At 45.5% G+C, this 19109-nt stretch overlaps 1 pseudogene across 1 annotated transcript; it reads left to right on the top strand.

The window, feature by feature from the left end:
• The first annotated feature begins 9522 nt into the window (after positions 1 to 9522).
• Positions 9523 to 10747, top strand: LOC308527771 (germ cell-less protein-like 1; annotated as a pseudogene). The gene has a single exon. The product of its transcript is annotated as a germ cell-less protein-like 1 (transcript).
• The last annotated feature ends 8362 nt before the right edge of the window (positions 10748 to 19109 follow it).

Below are 19109 nucleotides of genomic sequence, written 5' to 3'. Positions count from 1 at the left end.
CCTCCTCCACCTTCCTCTTCTCCTATCTTTTCTCCCCATTTTTGCATCCTCCTCACCTCTCACACCTTCTTACTCATCTTCCCTTCCTCTCTTCTAATCTCATCTCTCCCCCACTCCCTGCCCCACCATTTTATTTGTACTGTATATTTATCTTCCTATTTCCTGGCCTTTTTCTCTTACTCCTTCTGTTTTGTTTGTTTCTCGTTGCTTCTTCCCTCTGCTTTCTCCTTTTCCTTTCCGTGTCCAAGCTTGGCAGCAAGTAACATGGGGTTTGGCAGATGACTGAGCACCTGCCTCATTGTCACCTTAAAGAAAACTTCATGACTGGACCCTCATGAAGATCTTCTGATGAAAATACTTTTGAAGGTATGAAAACTCAAAAAAGCTAAATGGTGGGCTGAGGTCACACAGTTACTAAGTCGATTTGCTATTTCATCCCAAAGGTTTCCTTAAATAACAAACATTTTTATTGATTTCAGAGAGGAAGGGAGAAGGAAAGAGAGATAGAAACGTCAATGCTGAGAGAGAATCATTGATTGGCTGCCTCCTGCATGCTTCACACTGGGGATCAAGACGGCAACTCAGGCCATATGCCCTGACCGAGAATCAAACTGTAACCTCCTGGTTCATAGGTCGGCACTCAAGCAATGAGCCGCGCCGGCCGAGCTGAAGTCAGGTTTCTTACATAAAATTTGGGATTGGGGTGTGGGTGGTAAGTAAATCAATCTTGACTCATTGGTAAGGTTACAGGGTCAGACATATCCTCCCAAGACTACGGGGGAAGTTCCAGCAGCAAGCCTGTCGGCCCCACCCCCCTCTTCCTCAGGGCAGGGTTTATTTAAGACACATGAAGTGACCACCATCCCCAGGCATTATCCTTGGTGCTGAGGATACAGAATCAAGTGACTCTCACATGGAACTTACATGCTCATGGGGTTGATGGACAATACACAAGGAATAACGTTTATATATGACATAATGGGCTCTGATGCAGGCATCAGTGGCGAACGGAATGTGTGGGAAAAATGATAGAACTGGAGGAAACAGACTTTGGGAGTTGGTACCATTTTGGGGCTCATAAAACCTTTGTAAAGATCTTGCCTATGATTTGCCTTTTGCCTGACTCCCTCAGCATGGGAACCTCCGCCCACAAACTATCCTTACATTCTCATGCCAAATGCTCTCTGAGATAATTTGTGTTCTCAAATACTCAAGAGGCTGTGGTCGCACGGCAACGGGCTGAAGCTGCCGTCCACCTCTTCCTGGTCACAGAGAACTTCAGCCTCCCCTGAGCATCCCAAATTGAGCTGAGGTTCTTTTTTTGTGTGTGTGTTTTTTTTTGTTTTCTTTCATTCAGCCCTGTTTCCTGTCTGCCAGTTGCTGGGTAGTGTCACAGGCTCAGTTAACTGTGTAATGGGCAGTAGCCATCTGGGGACCTTGCCATCTGGCAAATGACGCCAGCTTTTAGTCGTAAGAACTTTCCAATGCCTGGTGCTCCCGTTCACTGCTGGGGGCGGATAAGTGCGCATGTCTCCTTGTATGGAATAGAAAAGGGCCCAGAGAGCGGGAAGGCAGTCCATGGCGGCTGCCTCTGTGACGTCAGTACTCTACTGCATACCTAGAAAGTCTACCGTTTCCATGTGCAAATCTCTCCCCTCCTTCAAAGCCTATTCCAAGCGACATTTTCTTCTCCACGGAGCCCCCTTTGATAAGACAAGGATCTATCTACCCATCATGTGAAGTCTCATAGCAAAATCTGCCAGAGCCAGACTGGCCCGGCTCCACACCCAGCTTCCACCATGTGCTGCCATAAAACTTCAACCCGGGGTATTTGTCGCAGTTGTCTCTCTCATCCCACAGCCTCTCCCGCAGTGTGGCTTTGCCATTTCCCCTTGACAAACTGGAGTCTAATTTGTCTAGTTTCTAAGTTAATTCGCATTTGCTTTATAGATACCGAGAGGAGACAGCACGACTTCCGGTGCTATGACAGTAGGACTCGGCCGCCACCAGGAGTTTAAGCCACCTGGAGAGGCCACAAGGAGGTGCCTCTGATGCACTGGAGCCCAACCTCAACTCACCCCAGCTCAGGCTCCACACCTGTGAGCAAAGGAACCTCTGGATGATTCCAGCCTGTAGCCATGTGAGTCTTCCCCAGATACCATGCAGCAGAGACAAGCCATCCCTGCTGTCCCCGTCCTGACTCGTGGCGCACAGAATCCAGGAGCAGAATGAAATGACTTCATGCCAGTGTGGCTGGTAGTCTATTAGGCAGCAACAGACAACTAGAGCAGGTTTCCATTTTTAAATCAGCATGACAGAGGGGCATTGCCAACCTGAGAGTGTACAGCAGTCCTACCTCCACCCCTCCCCACCCCCCTTCCTGTCCCCTTATCCACAGTTTTGCTTTCCATGGTTTCAGTCACCCACGGGCAACGCTGGTCTGAAAATATTAACTGAAAAGTTCAGAAATAAATAATTCATAAGTTTTAAATTGTGTGCTGGTCTGAGTGGCATGACAAAACCTCCTGTTCTCATGCTCCATCTGACGGGGGACGGGAGTCATTCCTTTGTCCAGTGGATCCACCCTGTGTGTGCCACACGACTGTGAGTAATTACTCGCCATCTCCATTATCAGAGAACACATTCCCTGCACTTTTATTGCAGTATATTGTTTTCGTTGCTCTCCTTTATTATTAGCCAGTGTTAGTAATCTCTTACCATGCCTAATTTATAAATTAAACATTACCACAGGTATGCATGTCTAGGGGAAATCATGGTATGTACAGGTTTGGTACCATATGCAGTTTCAGGCATCCACTGGGGGTCTGGGAACGTATCTCCTGTGGATAAGGGTGAGGGGTGGGACTACAGTAGTTGAACATTAAATGAAATAGTAGACAAGAGTTACCTGTCAATGTATGGCATTTAGAAGACATTTTATAAGTATAAACTCTCCCCATTTCTTTCTAACTACAGAAGTTTCAACTGTCTCCTTACCTTATTAGAATTTTTACTCACAGACTGAATCACATTCAACTTGTAATCCCTGCATTACTCTGCCCTATACTGTCATGTATATATTCTGTGCATTAAAAGTAGTTGGTAGGGGCTGGGCAGAGGAGGGTAAAAGAAGGGAATGGGGGACATCTGTAATACTGTCAACAATAAAAAATATATATTAAAAATAAAATAAACAGAAAATAAGTAAAAAAGTAGTTGTTGGCTATACAGATGAATAAATAAATACAAACAACACCGGATTGGGAGTTGGAAGCTTTAGTTTTTAGCTGTGTGCTCTTGGTTCTACCGCCCTCCCTCTGGGGGTTATTTTCTTACGTGTAAATGAGAAGGCTTAGACTGAAAGGGCATACTGTGGCCAACGGACAGAGATCTGGCAACTTCTCTCATATCCTTAAAGAGTTATGGGGGAGAAGAGCATATTTCTTTGACTCTCAAATGGTACAGTTGCAGTTCTGGGTGGAATACAAAGGCACCAGAGAGTGAAGAGCTACCTAAAGAGTCAGAAATGCTCAGAGGTTAAAGATGTCTCCTGAACTAGTGACACCTTGGCCCCTAGAGGCGTGTGTGGGAAACGGTGTTTTCCTTCAGCTCTGCTGCAGAGGGCAGACAAGCATTGGACTAAGTGGAGTCTATGCCCCCATAGTCTTTCTTTTCTTTCTTTCTTTTTTTTTTTTTAACCCTCGCCCGAGGAGATTTTTCCATTGATTTTTAGAGAGAGTGGAAGAGAGAGGGAAAGACAGAGAGAAATATCGATGTGACAGACACACATCGATTGGTTGCCTCCCACAGAAACCCCAACTAGGGCCCTGGCCAGGGAGGAACCTGCAAGGGAGGTACCTTCCCTTGACTAGAATTGAACACAGAACCTTCAGTCCACAGGTCGATGCTCTATCCACTGAGGCAAACTGGCTAGGCTCCCCATGTTCTTAATTCTACACAGGATCACTCCTCCAGCTCCAAAGGTGTGCAAATGTGCAAAACACCTTTTGACTTTATGGTCTTTTTATCAATTCCTAACCTGGTGGGTCTGAATGGGATACAAGGGGATCTGGCAGGTACAGTAGCCTGGAGTGTGGGTCACCTGGGGATAGCCAAGCTTGTTTATCTCAGTGATGCAGGGAAAGGGAGTAGGAGTGGGGATGTCAGGGGAGGAATACTGATCAGGGACTGACTTTTAAGTGCACTTCCAGAGATGATTACAGGGCCATGATTAATGGTCTGCAGGAGCTCACCAAGGGAGTCAGGAGTGTAGAAAACCGGAGGAACACACATGAGCCCTTTGGAAAGGATGGGTACAGAGACTCTCACCTAGGGGGGTGCTTAGAAGCCAGACCTTAGACTCTTCATGGGAGTATCTACATTTACCAGCTGAGAATGGGTTAGGCTGCATTAACAAGACAACCTGCAAAGATTTTAGGATTCACACCAGTAAAGTTTAATTCTCACTTATGTAAAGTCCATGCCTCTCTGAGGATAGTAGCTCAGCTCTCCAGGCAGCTTTGGTTTTGTGACTCTATTTTCTCAATATGAGGCTTCAGCATGGGAAAAAGGGAGCATGAGACTTTGACAGGGGGAAGGGGGACTGGAGGAACTGACACCAGCAATGAAAGGGTTCATGTCCCCACATGGTACATGTGACAACATGGCCCTTCCTAACGGTAAGATCCAGGAAGGGCAGCACTTCAGTGTGTACAGTGCAGAGGAGGACCAGGTACATGTGTGCACCAGGGACTTCTAATAGAGGAGGGAAGAGAACGAGAAAGGCGAGGAAACCCACAAAGTATTTGAGGAACTAGTAGAAAAGAAAAGTAAGTTTCAGCCCGGCTTGGCATGGCTCAGTGGTTGAGTGTGGACTTATGACCAGGAGGTCATGGTAAGGTTACCGGTCAGGGCACATACCCCGGTTGTGGGCTCAATCCCCCATAGAGGACACACAGGAGGCAGCAGACCAGTGATTCACATCACTGATGTTTCTCTCTCCCTCTCCCTCTCCCTTCTTCTCTGATATCAATAAAAATAACATAAGAAAAAGAAAATTTCAGTTTACTCATCTCTCAAATAAAGATGATCTCATCTACATACTAAGGATATTTTGAAGATTAAATAAGAAAATGCACATATCTTTAACCCTAGCCCTTTGCCAATGGCAAGATTTTTTTTAAAGACATAATATTTTTTTTAATAATTGGTGGTTGTATTACTCTAAAATGCCAGATTTCATACGGTATAAATGACTGTCGGGTACAGCGTTCTCTCCAGTATAAGAATGTTCATTCCTGTAGAAGACCCTAAAAATGACTGACAATCAGAATTAGCTGGGAACACACACACACACACACACACACACACACACACACACACACACAGTCTAACTCAGGCAGATTGGAGCAGGTGTTTGTCCTTGTCCATATTTGGGGCCTGAAACTTTTACATGAGCCTCAACGGATGCACCAGGTAAGAAACGGGCAGGATGGCTGGACATTTTCAATATGCACCGGGTCCATTACAAGAAATCGGATGCTACTTTTGGGAAATGGCAGGCTAATAATAGTCACGGGTTTCCTGGCTGTGGCGTCATTTTGCTGTTGGTCTTTTGACCTATTTGTTTTTGCCATTTCTGCTCCATTCCAGTTGTTTTGACCTCATTTCAGCATCCATACCTGCAGCATTCAGAGCTGTGTCAGAGACACTCAGACTGTCCTTCACTGGTGGTTTAATTGACATGCTCATTTCTTTACGCATCAGTTTACCCATCCATTTATTCTTTTCTTTCTTTCCATCAAGTCATCTAGTCTTTTATTCAGAAAACAAACATGTATTGAGCACCTAGTATTTCCTGGTCACTGTTATTTTAAGAAAAAGAATAACATTCTAACCAGTGTGCAATACCAGCCAGGGTGAAATATGCCTTTTTTAAAAAAACTTGTTTTTATTGATTTTAGAGAGAGAGGAAGGAAGAGACAGAGAGATATAGAAACGTCAATGATGAGAGATAATCATTGATCACTGCCACTTGCACACCCTCCACTGGGGATCAAGCCCAAAATCTGCTTGTGACCTGACCAGGAATTGAACCTTGACCTCCTGATTCATGGGTTGATGCTCAACCACTGAGCGATACTGGATGGGCGAAATATGCCTTTTTTTTAATTGATGAAGATTGTGAGGCTTAGAGAGATAAAGGGGGGTGACCAGTAATATGGTGTCACATAGCCTTTGGATTCTATTTACAACCTCATTTTATTGCCTCTATGGGGAAAAAACAAGACAAGTAAAAAAAAAGGGGGGATTTTCTCTTGAGATTATCTATGTGTATATGTGTATAAAAATAGAAGGTTTGTTTTCACTGGTGTGAGAGGGAAACATTGATTTGTTGTTCCACTTACTTACGCATTCATTGGTTGATTCTCGTATATTGTTGCCATGCTCTAACCAACTGAGCTACCTGGCCAGGGCCAACATATAAGTTATTAATTCAAATTATATATTCAAGTTAACTTTAAGGAATACATGCATATTGTAAAACATGTAAAAAACACAGGAAAGCATAAGGAAGAATTCCACCATCAGAGATATTTTCAGTTTATCCATCATGTGTATATGTGCCTATGTAAAATTTTCAGAAACTTTTAGGTAAAGACTAGAGGCCCGATGCACGAAGATTCGTGCAAGAATGGGCCTTCCTTTCCCTGGCTGCTGGCATCGCCTTCGCTCTGGCTGGAGCCTCCTTTCTGCCTTTGCTCCAGCCCAGAGCCACCTTTCTGCCTTCCCACACTGCCCAGAGGCCTGGAGCAGCTGGGGTGGTGCGGAACACCTGCATTGTAGCCATGGTGATGATGCAATCGTCCCACCCCGGCCCTGGCTGCTTGACACCTGTGTATGCAAATTAACCCGCCATCTTTGTTGAGTTAATTTGCATGCTCACTCCTGATGGGCTGGTGGGTGTCACGAAGGTATGATCAATTTGCATCTTTCTCTTTTATTAGTGTAGATTATAATTATAATACTACACACATATATGCATAGTTCTTATTTCACTTAACTTTATGGCATAAACATTTCCCCAAGTCATTAAATATTCTGCCAAAACACAATGTGGTTTCACTCCCTTAAGATTTGGGTCAATACCACTGGCTCATCTCCTTGCTATTCCATTTGAGTGGAGAAAAATAAACAGGAACTGGGTTAGGAGAAAGAAGCTCTGTGTTCTTGCCCTAGTTCTGCCACATAATAAGCCCCTCCCCTGTGTATCTCCATTGGCCCATCTGTGAAATGGGGATGATGCTGACCTTCTACCAGCCGCACAGCCTCCTCTGGAAGGTCATGTGAGCTATGTGGTGGGTGAGCCCAGGATGGCAGGATCACCTTGTGCTGCCTTAAGTGTCATGCTGGTAAGAACTTCTATTGCTGCTCTTCCTGGGCACATGCACAGAAAGCTCCCAGGAGGCAGGTGTGTATTTCGTCACCAGGCAGCGCTCGCCTGGGCGGTACAGCTCACAGGAAGCACCTCTGCTCCACTCGTCCCCCTGTATTGTCTGTCTTGATGAAAAATGACCAGTTATTATTTCCAACCTTTGGGTCTGGGAGGCCTGAAAGAAATCAGTAGCCACATAAAATAGCTGCTGTTATTGTAACAGCCTTTTCATTGATGGATTTAAAGTGTGAGGTGCTTGGTATCGATTGCTAGCATCTGCCCAGGGGAGGCTGTGCTGTGGGGAAAGCGATGATAATGGCTCCACCAGAGGCTGCAGCATGCTGAGCAGTCTCCCTGGAGCTGTCGGAAAGACAGCATTTGGGCTAGGGAGGCATCTTGCTTTGCTGGATAAGCGTGCACCTACAAAAGGTGTTTTCAAAGGCACAATCCTGAAAAGCAAGGGCCGCTTCCTTACTGAATTACTTTCTGCCTTGAGAGATTTGAAACTGTGTTTCCCAATTTGAATATTCACTTGCTTCCTAGTCTCTTATCTTTCCATTTTGTGGTCCTCTTTTTCTACAATCAGCGCTTCAATGCAAAAAGTGAAACAACAGTGAAGCATTCTTAAATGAGTCCTGTAATAGAACACAGCACTTTTTAAATATTTCCCTTCCCTTCCTTCTTATCTGTTTTACATGTCCAGTCCCCCTTCCTCTCTCTTTCATGCTTGAAATGTTTCCTCTCACTCTTTCAACCTTCAGAAAACAAAAACAAGAATGTAGTATCTACCACATTTAAAACTACAAGATGTTAAGCATTGTGGGAAATACAAAGCTGATTAAAGGCTGCATCATCTGCTGCTATGGTTGGGGGTTGGGGCTGTGATGAGAAAGTGGTCCTGTAGGCACCTGGGATGGGTGGAGACCAGCAGGTGGCTAGTCTGGTTGGGAGATCAAGACTGGGTCCACTGGGCTCCCTGAGGTGTTCTCCCTCAAATCCTGGGGAGTGGGGAGCTGTGGCCCATGGGTATGCTGAGCAGCCTAGTGCTGTGCCAGCAGGGGCAAGCCCGAGCCCAGTGGAAGTGAAATAAGCCAGTCAGAGAACAAGTACCACATGATTTTATTTATATGTGGAATCTAATGAACAAAATAAACTAACAGAATAGAAACAGACTCATAGATACAGAAAACAGGCTGACAGGTGTCAGAGGGGAGGCAGGTTGTGGGGCTGGGTGAAAAAGATTAAGAAGGAAAACCCCCATAAAAACACCTCATAGACACAGGCAGCATTATGGAGATCACTAGGAGGGAAGAGGTGTGTGGGGAGGTAGAAGAGGGTAAAGGGGGGATGAATGGTCACAGCAGGAAACTCTACTTGGAATGGTGAACACACAATACAATATACAGATGATGTATTATAGAATTGTATACCTAAAACCTTTATAATTTTACTAGAGGCTCAGTGCACAAAAATTTGTGCAATGGGGGCAGGGTCCCTCAGCCTGGCCTGCCCCCTCTCACAGTACGGGAGCCCTCAGGGGATGTCCTACTGACAGCTTAAGCCCGCTCCCTGGGGAGAGGGAGAGTGGGCCTAAGCCACAGTCTGACCTCCCTCTGTGGGAGGGGATCTGGCGATTAGGGGAAGGCACCGCCCCCATCACCCCACTGCTGCTGCCACTGCTGGCCGCAGCAGCTTCGAGGCCTGACCCCCGGGCCTTGCAGCCGCTGAGCCATTGTGGCTTTGTCCAGAAGGACGTCTGGAAGACATCTTGTCTAATTAGCATATTACCCTGTTATTAGTGTAGATTAAGTAATAAATTCAGCCCTAACCGGTTTGGCTCAGTGGATAGAGCGTTGGCCTGCGGACTCAAGGGTCCCAGGTTCAATTCCAGTCAAGGGCATGTACCTGGTTGCGGGCACATCCCCAGTAGGGGGCGTGCAGGAGGCAGCTGATCGATGTTTCTCTCTCATCTCTCAAAGATGTTTCTACTCTCTATTCCTCTCCCTTCCTCTCTGTAAAAAAATCAATAAAATATATTTTTAAAAAATAATAAATTCAATAAAAATTTTAAAAAATTAAATATCATAAAAGATTGTGCTCTAGGAGAAGAGTACAACTCACATAAAGTATATTTATGTAAATCTGGCTACTTGTCTAGCATGCTCAGTGGTTCTTGGAAAGGATACCATTGAACTGGAGATTCCTGGCCAGAATACTGAGGTAGAAGGACTGCAGGTTGCACTGGGGTCACTATATGGAGGTGATTTCTTAGGAAAGGCCAGTCGAGTTATTATTGCCATTCTGGCAGCAGCTCATCTGCTTCAGTAGGATGGTTTCATACAGCACTGTGGTGAGACAATGAAGGAAATAATTAATGTGAAAGCTGTATGTGGTTTTAACACATCAGCAGGGTCCTATGGATTTGATTCTGTAAAGACAAAGTGCCTTGAATGGCTTCGAAACACTCTGAGGCCTCGTCAGCGTGTTGAACTTTTTAAAGAACTCAGTACAAATGTCATGAGTCAGCTCTTTGGTTCATATAATTTCTTTGTGATGCAAGTGGCGGTGGATGCATACATAGCTCTTAAAAAGAGGCGTTCCTTCACCCTGTGCCTTCTCAGGACGGATCCTTAAACCAGCTTCTGATTGGGACAGATGTCTAGTTTTCTATGAGGAGAAAGGATTTTGAAGGTCTGACCTTCCTTGAAACTGAGCAAGGAAGACCATTTGTATCAGTTCTCAGGCCTTCAAAGTTACAGAATACTATCAGTGATTTGGCTTCTGCAAGAATTACTGAACACGATCCCCCTAGTACCTTCAGAATGACTATCTTCTGTGTGTAAATAGGTGTGGCAAGCAGAAGAGGACAGCGAGGCGGGGCCTTGAGATCTCAATAAAGAAGAACTAGAGGGAAGTGGCATGAGGTGTGGTAGAAAGCTCGACAAAGATGGTGAATACTGCTGGCGGTGGACAGGCTTTAACTTCGCCTTTGACCCACTTGCAACTTATACCACTTGATACATCATTGTCAGACGCAATACAATGAATCAGCCACATGGTGGATCTGTCAGTTTACTACCAGGGGCATAGCATTTGGATTATGATTCGCCTCTTGATAATAGTGGAAAAACTAATATGTAGTAGAACAACTGACTATCAAATACCTGCATTTGAAAAGGACCAGGAACATGCAGCGATGAACCTGGACAGCAGGCTTCTGATCTTCCCTTTATACATCTGCTGTAATTTCCGTACATATCACCAGAAAAAAGAACTGAAAATAATCCTCATCCAGAAAATCTAGAAAGCTGAGGATGGCATCAGTTGGAAACAGTAGCGCTTTGAAAACTTGTTCTGCCAGCCTTAATTTAATGGCCCGATGACGTTCACACCTAAGGTGACCAACGATGACAAAGGCCTTATGAACTGTACAGTTAATACGGAAGACTATTCTTATCCTCATTACATTTCTATTCATATATGAAAAACCACTTTAAAGGCAAGATTATATCTGTCAACCCATTTCTGTTATAAAGATGCCAGCTCATGCTTTTAATTTAGCGTCAGGAGAAAATCGCTATAGGTAAATTTCACATTTCTCTGCAACCAAATATAGATTTAATTTCTAGCTTAAACTTTGATCCTATCTAATGGTAATGTAACACTGCTATCCATCTATAATTTTATTTTTATTTTTCTAAAATAATGCTAAAGGAATAATTTGAAAGGCAATTACAAATGCTCTTTCAATTAATGCATTTAAGGCTGTCCTTTAATTTTTTCAACAGCTCTTTATGATCCTCCTAATAGCTTTAAAATACGTAGTTGTTTTTAAACATTAAATACGTTTTTTGTGGCTTTGGAGACAAAAAATTTGATTCTTACATAGTCTTTGGCATATGAGAAACCCACTGATGTAAAATTTATAGACATGTATACATTCTCAGACACAACAGTGTTACCCCAGAATGGAGACAAAGGTAATGGAGAGGAGGGGGAAGATTTGGAGGGCACACCCAAGAATATGACTATAAATGAAAAGTTGAGCAGAGGGGAGAAGTCAGGGATGACCTGGAAGTAAGTCTGAGTCACTCAGAGTTTCATTTGACTACTGATGGTAGCAGAGAAGTCATAACAGAAACCCAATTCTGTTACCCAAATGGCTGTTTCAACATTAGCACCGTGGGACTGGAGCTTGCACAGAGATGGGGACTCAGGTGTCATCAGCAGAGATATAACACTGGGATTTTAGGGTAGCTAAGTTCTCCACTTGTGAGAGAAGGAAGTGTGTTGTTCTTGCAACCACACCACTTCCAGCCGCTAGCATGGGAGGACCTTGAGGATGGAAGTACCAGCTGATTGGAGGGCAGGACCAATTGTGGGAAGTGAATGAAAGCAGTGAGGAATAGACAGAGTGACAGAATCATAATATGTTACAACTTCCTGAGACCCCAGCAGCAGTTCTCAACCTGTGGGTCGCGACCCCTGAAAATACATCCTGCATATCAGATATCTACATTACGATTCATAACAGTAGCAAAATTACAGTTATGAAGTAGCAACGAAAATAATTTTATGGTTGGGGGTCACCACAACATGAGGAACTATATTAAAGAGTCGTGGTATTAGGAAGGTTGAGAACCACTGCCAGAGCATCTTGCAGTTGGAGGAACTTCAGCCCAGGGAAGCAGAGTCTAGGGCTAGGCCAAGGTCTCCTCAGGACCAGCCTTTACTTTCCATTCACATTCCTGAGTTTCTGCACTTGAATGACTCAGCTTTAAACCTTCCCTCATTCTTACTGGCTGTCAACTTAGCTAACCTCTGTGAAGCTCAGTTTTCTTATCATAAATAACACCTTTCAGGAGGGTTGTGAGTCTTGTGGTGAAATTGGGTGTACAATGCATCGGACATGGCAGTGTTTGACACACACTCTCCTATGCTACCCCCATGTCAGCACTCTCCTTTGGAAAGTCACAGGGACTATTATGAACTACGTGCTCTTCCTTCACAGTGTACATCCTCCCTCCTGGGAACCAAGATGAATGGAGATGCACTTCGGTTAGGTTGTTTGGGTGTTTATCTCAAATGCTAATGATAGCTCACTTCCGTAGAAAAACAAACTCTGGCCAGTGGGATTCATGGAATATTAGTCCTATTTGTTCACAAAAGGATCTTTTCATCAGCAGGACCTCCTGAGCAGGCACCTCATACACAGAACATCAGAGGCACAGCTGTGACAAATACTAGCCTGTCACGTAGAGCCAAACAGCCAAGAACCTTAGCTCCCTTCTCTAATCTAGCAGGTGGCTCATGGTCTTCTGATACTCCCTCCCCACCTCTGGCCCTCACAACCCATACATCTTTTTTATTTAAGTATATTCATTTTATTTATTTTTAATATATTTTTTATTAATTTGAGAGAGGAAGGGAGAGGAAGAGAGAGATAGAAACATCAATGATGATAGAGAGTCATTGGTTGGCTGCCTCCTGTACGCTCCCTATTGGGGATCTAGCCCACAACCCGGCCATGTGCCCTTGACCAGAATCAAACCTGGGACCCCTCAGTCTGAAGGCCGACGCTCTATGCATCTGAGCCAAACCAGCCAGGGCACCACCCATACATCTTTAAAATGTGAGGCTTGATCTCACTAATATGTGGAATCTAAAGAACAAAATAAACCGATGAACGACATAGAACCAGAGATATGGATACATGGAACAGACTGAATGATGTCACACTGAGTAAAACAGGGTGAAGAAATTAGCCAAAGAACATGTAAGCATATCCCATGGATATAGACACCAGTGCAGTGAAGGCCAGGGGAGGGGGGCTGGGTGGAGATGGGCAGAGAGAAGGAAAGTGGGGGACATCTGTAATAGTGTGAACAATAAAAAACCACCACCACCGTGAGGTTCAGAAAGGGAAAATCATTGTCCAGTCTCACCCAGCAAATTGGTGGTGGCGCCTGCAGAAGAAACCTAACTTTCTAGAACCTATGAACGTGATTTTTTTTCTCAGTTACAGATACCTCTGTGCAAAGAGATAACCACCCCAGCTGTTCAGTAAGGTCGACCTCCTCCTTGTTGAACTGTCTTAGGACAGTGAGAGAAAGATTCCATGTGTTTTTCCCTGTGAAATTAGACATTTCACCAAAGAGTGCATGAGGGTGTGCGACAGAAACTGTGCCTGTGAAATAGATCGAGATACAGGAACCCGGGGATTTAAGACATGGGCTGAGAAAGAAATGGACGCAGAAAGGACACAATTAGAAACTGGAGGTTAAAGAGAGGGGGAGAGGTAGAAAGAAAGATGCTGAAACAAAGATGTATGGAATGAGGCATAAGCGGCACAGAAAAATGGTGAGGAAATAGAGCCAGACACTTAGAGAACATAAGAGAAAAACATAATATGACTGGAGAAAGAACTAGCACAGATGATGTGGAGGCAGAAGAAACCAAGAAGGAGAGAAGCCAGCAACCAGAGGAAAGTGTGGGTTTGCAACCAGTGAGAAGCCAGCAGCCAGCAGCAGGGGGCATCAGAACTCCATGGATAGTAAACAAGGATCCTGGGAGGAAGAGAGTATTAGAAAAGAGTGAGGAGAGGGCACTAGAGAGAAACAGGAGACAGAGAAAAGAGATGAGAACGCCTCTTGAAACTTTGAAATTAGAACAGTGAATGGCCCTTCGTTAAGGATCCTCCATGTAGCGATGTGGCTAAACTCCCCCAGGCATCTTCCTGCTTCTTATTGGCACTGAAAGTGTGTAAGTTATTGTTGTAACTGATATCAAAGGCTTTCCCAAAGAAAATGTGTCCCAGGGACTAGGTCTGTGCTTGGATCACCTGATTCATACATAGGCAGAGCTCCTCTGGTTACAAATCTAACAGGAACTAACTTATCCAAAATTCCTCCCCCTACTTCACTCCCCCAACCCCGCAAAAAAAAAAAAAAAAAAAAAAAAGAGCATTATTAAGAGAATACTTGCATAGCTCACAGATAAGGAAGCTATTTTTTATAAAAAGTGAGCCTTGGGGAGGAAAATCCAAGGGATCAAAATACTGTTTTTTGGTTTTATCTTCCCGCCTGCATTCTTGCCGAGTAGGTCTTATTTTCCCAGCCTTCGCCCTATAGACCTTTCATCTGAGGCATCTTCCTCAATCTCTTACCACTTCCAATTTCAGTTTTTAAAAATTCCAGAGGAGATTTCTGATAGGGTGAGTTTGGATCATGTGTCTATTTTGGGGCCAATCATAGTCTCAAAAGGAGGGGCATATTCTGATTGACCCAAGCCTCAGTGACATGCCCACTCTTGTGTAGGGCTGGACCTGAGGCAAGATGCATGGGGTAAAAGGATCTGCTATCTGAAGGAGGAATTGGAATTGAACCCTGAAGCCATGCCAATGCAGGTCTACTAAATATATCTTAAAGAAGTAGGTTGACTGTGTTACTCTGAGCTCCCATCCCCATCTGCCAAATGGCATCAGTTACACCTGCCTTGCCCGCCTCCAGGAGTTGTTATGGTGGTCTGACTGAAATACAGAACAAATCACAACACCTCCTACTAACAGGTGTGCAGATTAGAGTGGCAATATAAAATAGACTGAGTATGAGAGTCAGGAGTCTTGGGTGCTAATCTGACTGACATAAATATGATCAACAATCTGAATTTGAGTCAATTCCTTATTTTGATGCATTTAAGTACCCTTAACTGTAAAATATAGGGGTTTACTGAATCAGCGTATTTTCCCAACCTTTTTTGTCTTTAGACACCTTTGAGCATCTGAGGGAAGATAGGTGCCTTTACTGTCCCCCTCCCTCAATGTCAGGATTTCATGAATCCTCTACAAACTCATCCTTTGACCCCCATAATAAGAACTCCTGGATTCTATCATGTTCAAGGCGATATCTGAGTCTATTCAATTAAGTGAAAAGAGGGGCTTCATTCTCAGTGGAAAAGACAATTCTGCAAATCAAGCAAACACACATCTCTTTTTGCTTTAAATTCTATTACCAGGAATATCATGCATGTTTCTCGTTATCTCCTTCCTCTGGACTATTCCTTCTCTTCCTTTTTTGCCTTCACCACCTCATCTTTCCTTTGCTATAAGTAGTGAAGTGTGGGTGTGATTGAAGTTTCCTTTCTATGTGTATTAGCAGCAGAAAGCGTTGCTATCAGGGAAATGGATGGGACATATATCATATCTTATCTCCATCTCCAAGAACTTAAATGATTTTGTTCCCCAACCAAAATAAATCAAAGGAGAGAAATTTTAATTGTAGTCACCAGGTGGTGATTTCAATCCCTCCACAAGTCTCTGTGCTGGCAGCATTGTCAGAGTTGTTAGCCTCGCCAGACAGGAGCTGATGGGATTGGGAGAGTGAAGAGAGAGAGAACTCAGGGGATTAGAATGGTAGCTCCCTGGTGGAAGGAAATGGCCAAGCTGGGCCTGTTAAACATAAGGCCAGAGAAACATTGCCTGTGTCAGAGCTGTCTCCACTCATGCTCCGTCATGAACAATTTCACATGGGATGCATGTGGCTGGAACACTGGTGTTTCCCACACACAAGTCTGAGATGGAGGCTTTGCAGCAATAGTTTTCCTCTGATCAGTCAGTTTGGAGGAGTGGAAAGAGCCCTAAGGTGAGCGTCAGAGAGACATGGACTTATATCTGCTGTCACTATTAATTGTTGAGGCTTTTCAATTAATAAACACATATTGAGTGCCTATTACATGCCAGACCACATGGAAGGCTAGATAGTGGGGATAGATCAGCAAAATATAGAGATTTATAGCCAAGTTAAACACACACTTAGCCTATGACCTAGCGATCCTACTCCAATGTATTTACCCAAGAAAATGAAAATACGTTAAAAAAAAAAAAAAGACTTGCACATGGATGGCCACAGTATATTCATTCATAATAGTCTAAAACTGGCTGCAACCTAAATATTCATCATAGGTCAATAGATAAACAAATGGTGGTATATTTATTACAATATAATACTACTTAATAATAAAAAGAAACTACCAGTATTCAACAGAGCATGAATGGACCTCAAAAACATGACATTGAGCAAAGGGAGCCAGATACAAAAAGGTGTATACTATATGATTCCATTTATATGAATTCTAGAAAAGGCAAGACTATAGTTCTTGAAATCAGATCAGTTTGTTGGCTGAGATGAGTAGTGGGACACAGAGAACTTTTTCAGGGTGATAAAAATATTCTATATCCTATCTAATAAAAGAGAAACATGGTAATTGGCATACGACCGCTACCCTTCCCATTGGTTAATCAGCGAGATATGCAAATTAACTGCCAGCCAAGACGGTGGCCGGCAGCCAGGCAGCTTGAAACTAACATGAGGTTTGCTTGCTTCAGTGATGGAGGACTCCAACGTTCCCCGCCTGGGCTGCCCGCCTCTGAGCCTGCAGTTTAAACATTGTAACAAATATAGAAGCTAAACAAAACTCCAGAAACCTGCTTTCAAGGAGCCCGAGATCTCAGAGCTGGAGTTGATATAGAGTTTCGATTATAGAACGCAAACAAACCAGATACCTTCTTTCAGCAGCGGAGGCCTCAGAGCTGGAGCCAGAGCTAAAGCTGGCCCAGAATAAAAAAAAAAAAGAAAAAAAGGAGTGGTTGGGAGCTTCAGTCAGCCTGAAAACAGCCCTCAGCCCCTCACCCAGACTGGCCAGGCACCCAAGTGGGGAACCCCCCCCCCCCCCGAAGGGTGTGTGATCAGCTGCAAACAGCCATCATCACCTCACCTAGGCTGGCCAGGCACCCCAGTGGGGACCCCCCACCCTGATCCAGGACACCCTTCAGTGCCGGGAGCCGGTCCATGCTTGCTGTTTCAAGGGACCTGGTATATATGGCATACTGTTCTTAATATGTTTGCTCACCTTCTTGGCACTATGTGTTTTAACCAAGGTCTCTGAGAAAGGTTGTTTCCCTAGGTAGGGATTTTCCCCTGAAGTTAGGGAGGGAATAAAACCTCTTAACTAAGTGCCAGGAGGGTAATTAATCACTTTAACTATGAACAATCATGCTTAAGCTACATAATCTTTACTCCCTGGAATGGAGATAAGAAACGCCCTAACCTTTGAAATAGAGATTGATAGGATTGGAATCAACTGGTATAAATACAGATGTAAGAAGACAGAACGGAGAGAGACAGAACCTAGGCACAGAACCTACACAGAACGTTCTCTAGAGACAGAAGAACTTTGCTGGAGAGAACATGGCAAAAGATCCTGGACAGAAACTGGCCTCAGAACCTAGAGACAGAACCTAGCGAGAGAACATGGCAAAAGATCCTGGACTGAACCTGACTACAGAAATTGGCAAGAGAACCTGACTAGAACCTGGTGACTGAACCTGGCTGGAGAACCTGGACAGAACCTGGCTGGAGAACCTAGCAAGGGAACATGGCTACAGAACCTGGCTGGAGAACCTGGAGAACCTAGCAAGAGAACATGGACACAGAACATGGCTGGAGACCCTAAGCAGAACCTCTCTGGAGATCCAGACCAGAACTTGGCTGGAGATCCTGGCTAGAGATCCTGGCTGGGCTGCTGATCAACTGAACACTGTCTCCGTGTCCTTCCTTCTTCGCCGACTCCGTCCACACCTTTGGGGACCCCTGGACCCGCTGGGGTTGGACCCCAGCACTTCATGGCAAACCAGCTGGCCCCCACACATGCACCAGGCCTCTATCCTATATAGTAAAAGGGTAATATGCCTCCCAGCACCGGGATCAGTGGAGCCACGAGGCCTCCCAGCACCGGGATCAGCAGAGCCGAGAGGCCTTCCGGCACCGGGATCAGCATGACAGGGGGCAGCGCCCAAACCCCCTGATCGCCCTGTGGCTCTGTGTGTGACAGGGGAAGGCGCCCCAACCCCCTGATCAGCCCTGCTCAGTGCCTGATAGGGGGGAGCTCCCCAACCCCCTGATCGCCCTGCGGCTCTGTGTGTGACAGGGTACGGCGCCCCAAACACCTGATCGGCCCTGCTCTGTGTGTGACAAGGTGCGGCGCCCCAACCCGCCGCCCCCCCCCCCCCATGGGCCCTGCTCTGTGTGTGACGGGGTAGAGCCATAACCTGCCCATCAGCCCTGCCCCGAGTGTGAGAGTGGCGGCGCCCCAACCGCCTGATCGGCCCCGCCCTGAGTGTGACAGGTGGCAGTGCCCCAACTCCCCTATCGGCCCTACTCTGTGAGTGACAGGGGGGAGCTCCTCAACCCCCTGATCGGCCCTGCTCTGTGCATGATAGGGGGAAGCTCCCCAACCCCCTGATTGACCCTGCTCTGTGCGTGACAGGGTACGGAGCCCCAGCCCCCCTTTTGGGCCCTGCTCTGTGCGTGACAGGGGGTGGCGCCGCAACCTCCCCATCGACCCTGCCTTGAGTGTGACAGGGGGCGGTGCCCCAACCCCCCAATTGGCCCTACCCTGAGCATGACTGAGGGTGGCATCGCAACCTCCCAATCTGCCCTGCTCTGTGCATGACAGGGGGTGGCACCCCAACTCCCCAGTCAGCCCTGCTCTGAGCCCGACCAGGGGCTGCACCTAGGGATTGGGCCTGCCTTCTGCCACCCGGGAGCAGGCCTAAGCCAGCAGGTCATTATCTCCCGAGGGGTCCCAGACTGTGAGAGGGCACAGGCCGGGCTGAGGG

This window comes from Myotis nattereri (assembly GCF_964212035.1).
Source record: "Myotis nattereri genome assembly, chromosome: 12".
NCBI classification, from domain to species: domain Eukaryota; kingdom Metazoa; phylum Chordata; class Mammalia; order Chiroptera; family Vespertilionidae; genus Myotis; species Myotis nattereri.
Note: the sequence above shows the minus strand (reverse complement) of the source record. Positions and strands in the feature narration are given on the sequence as shown.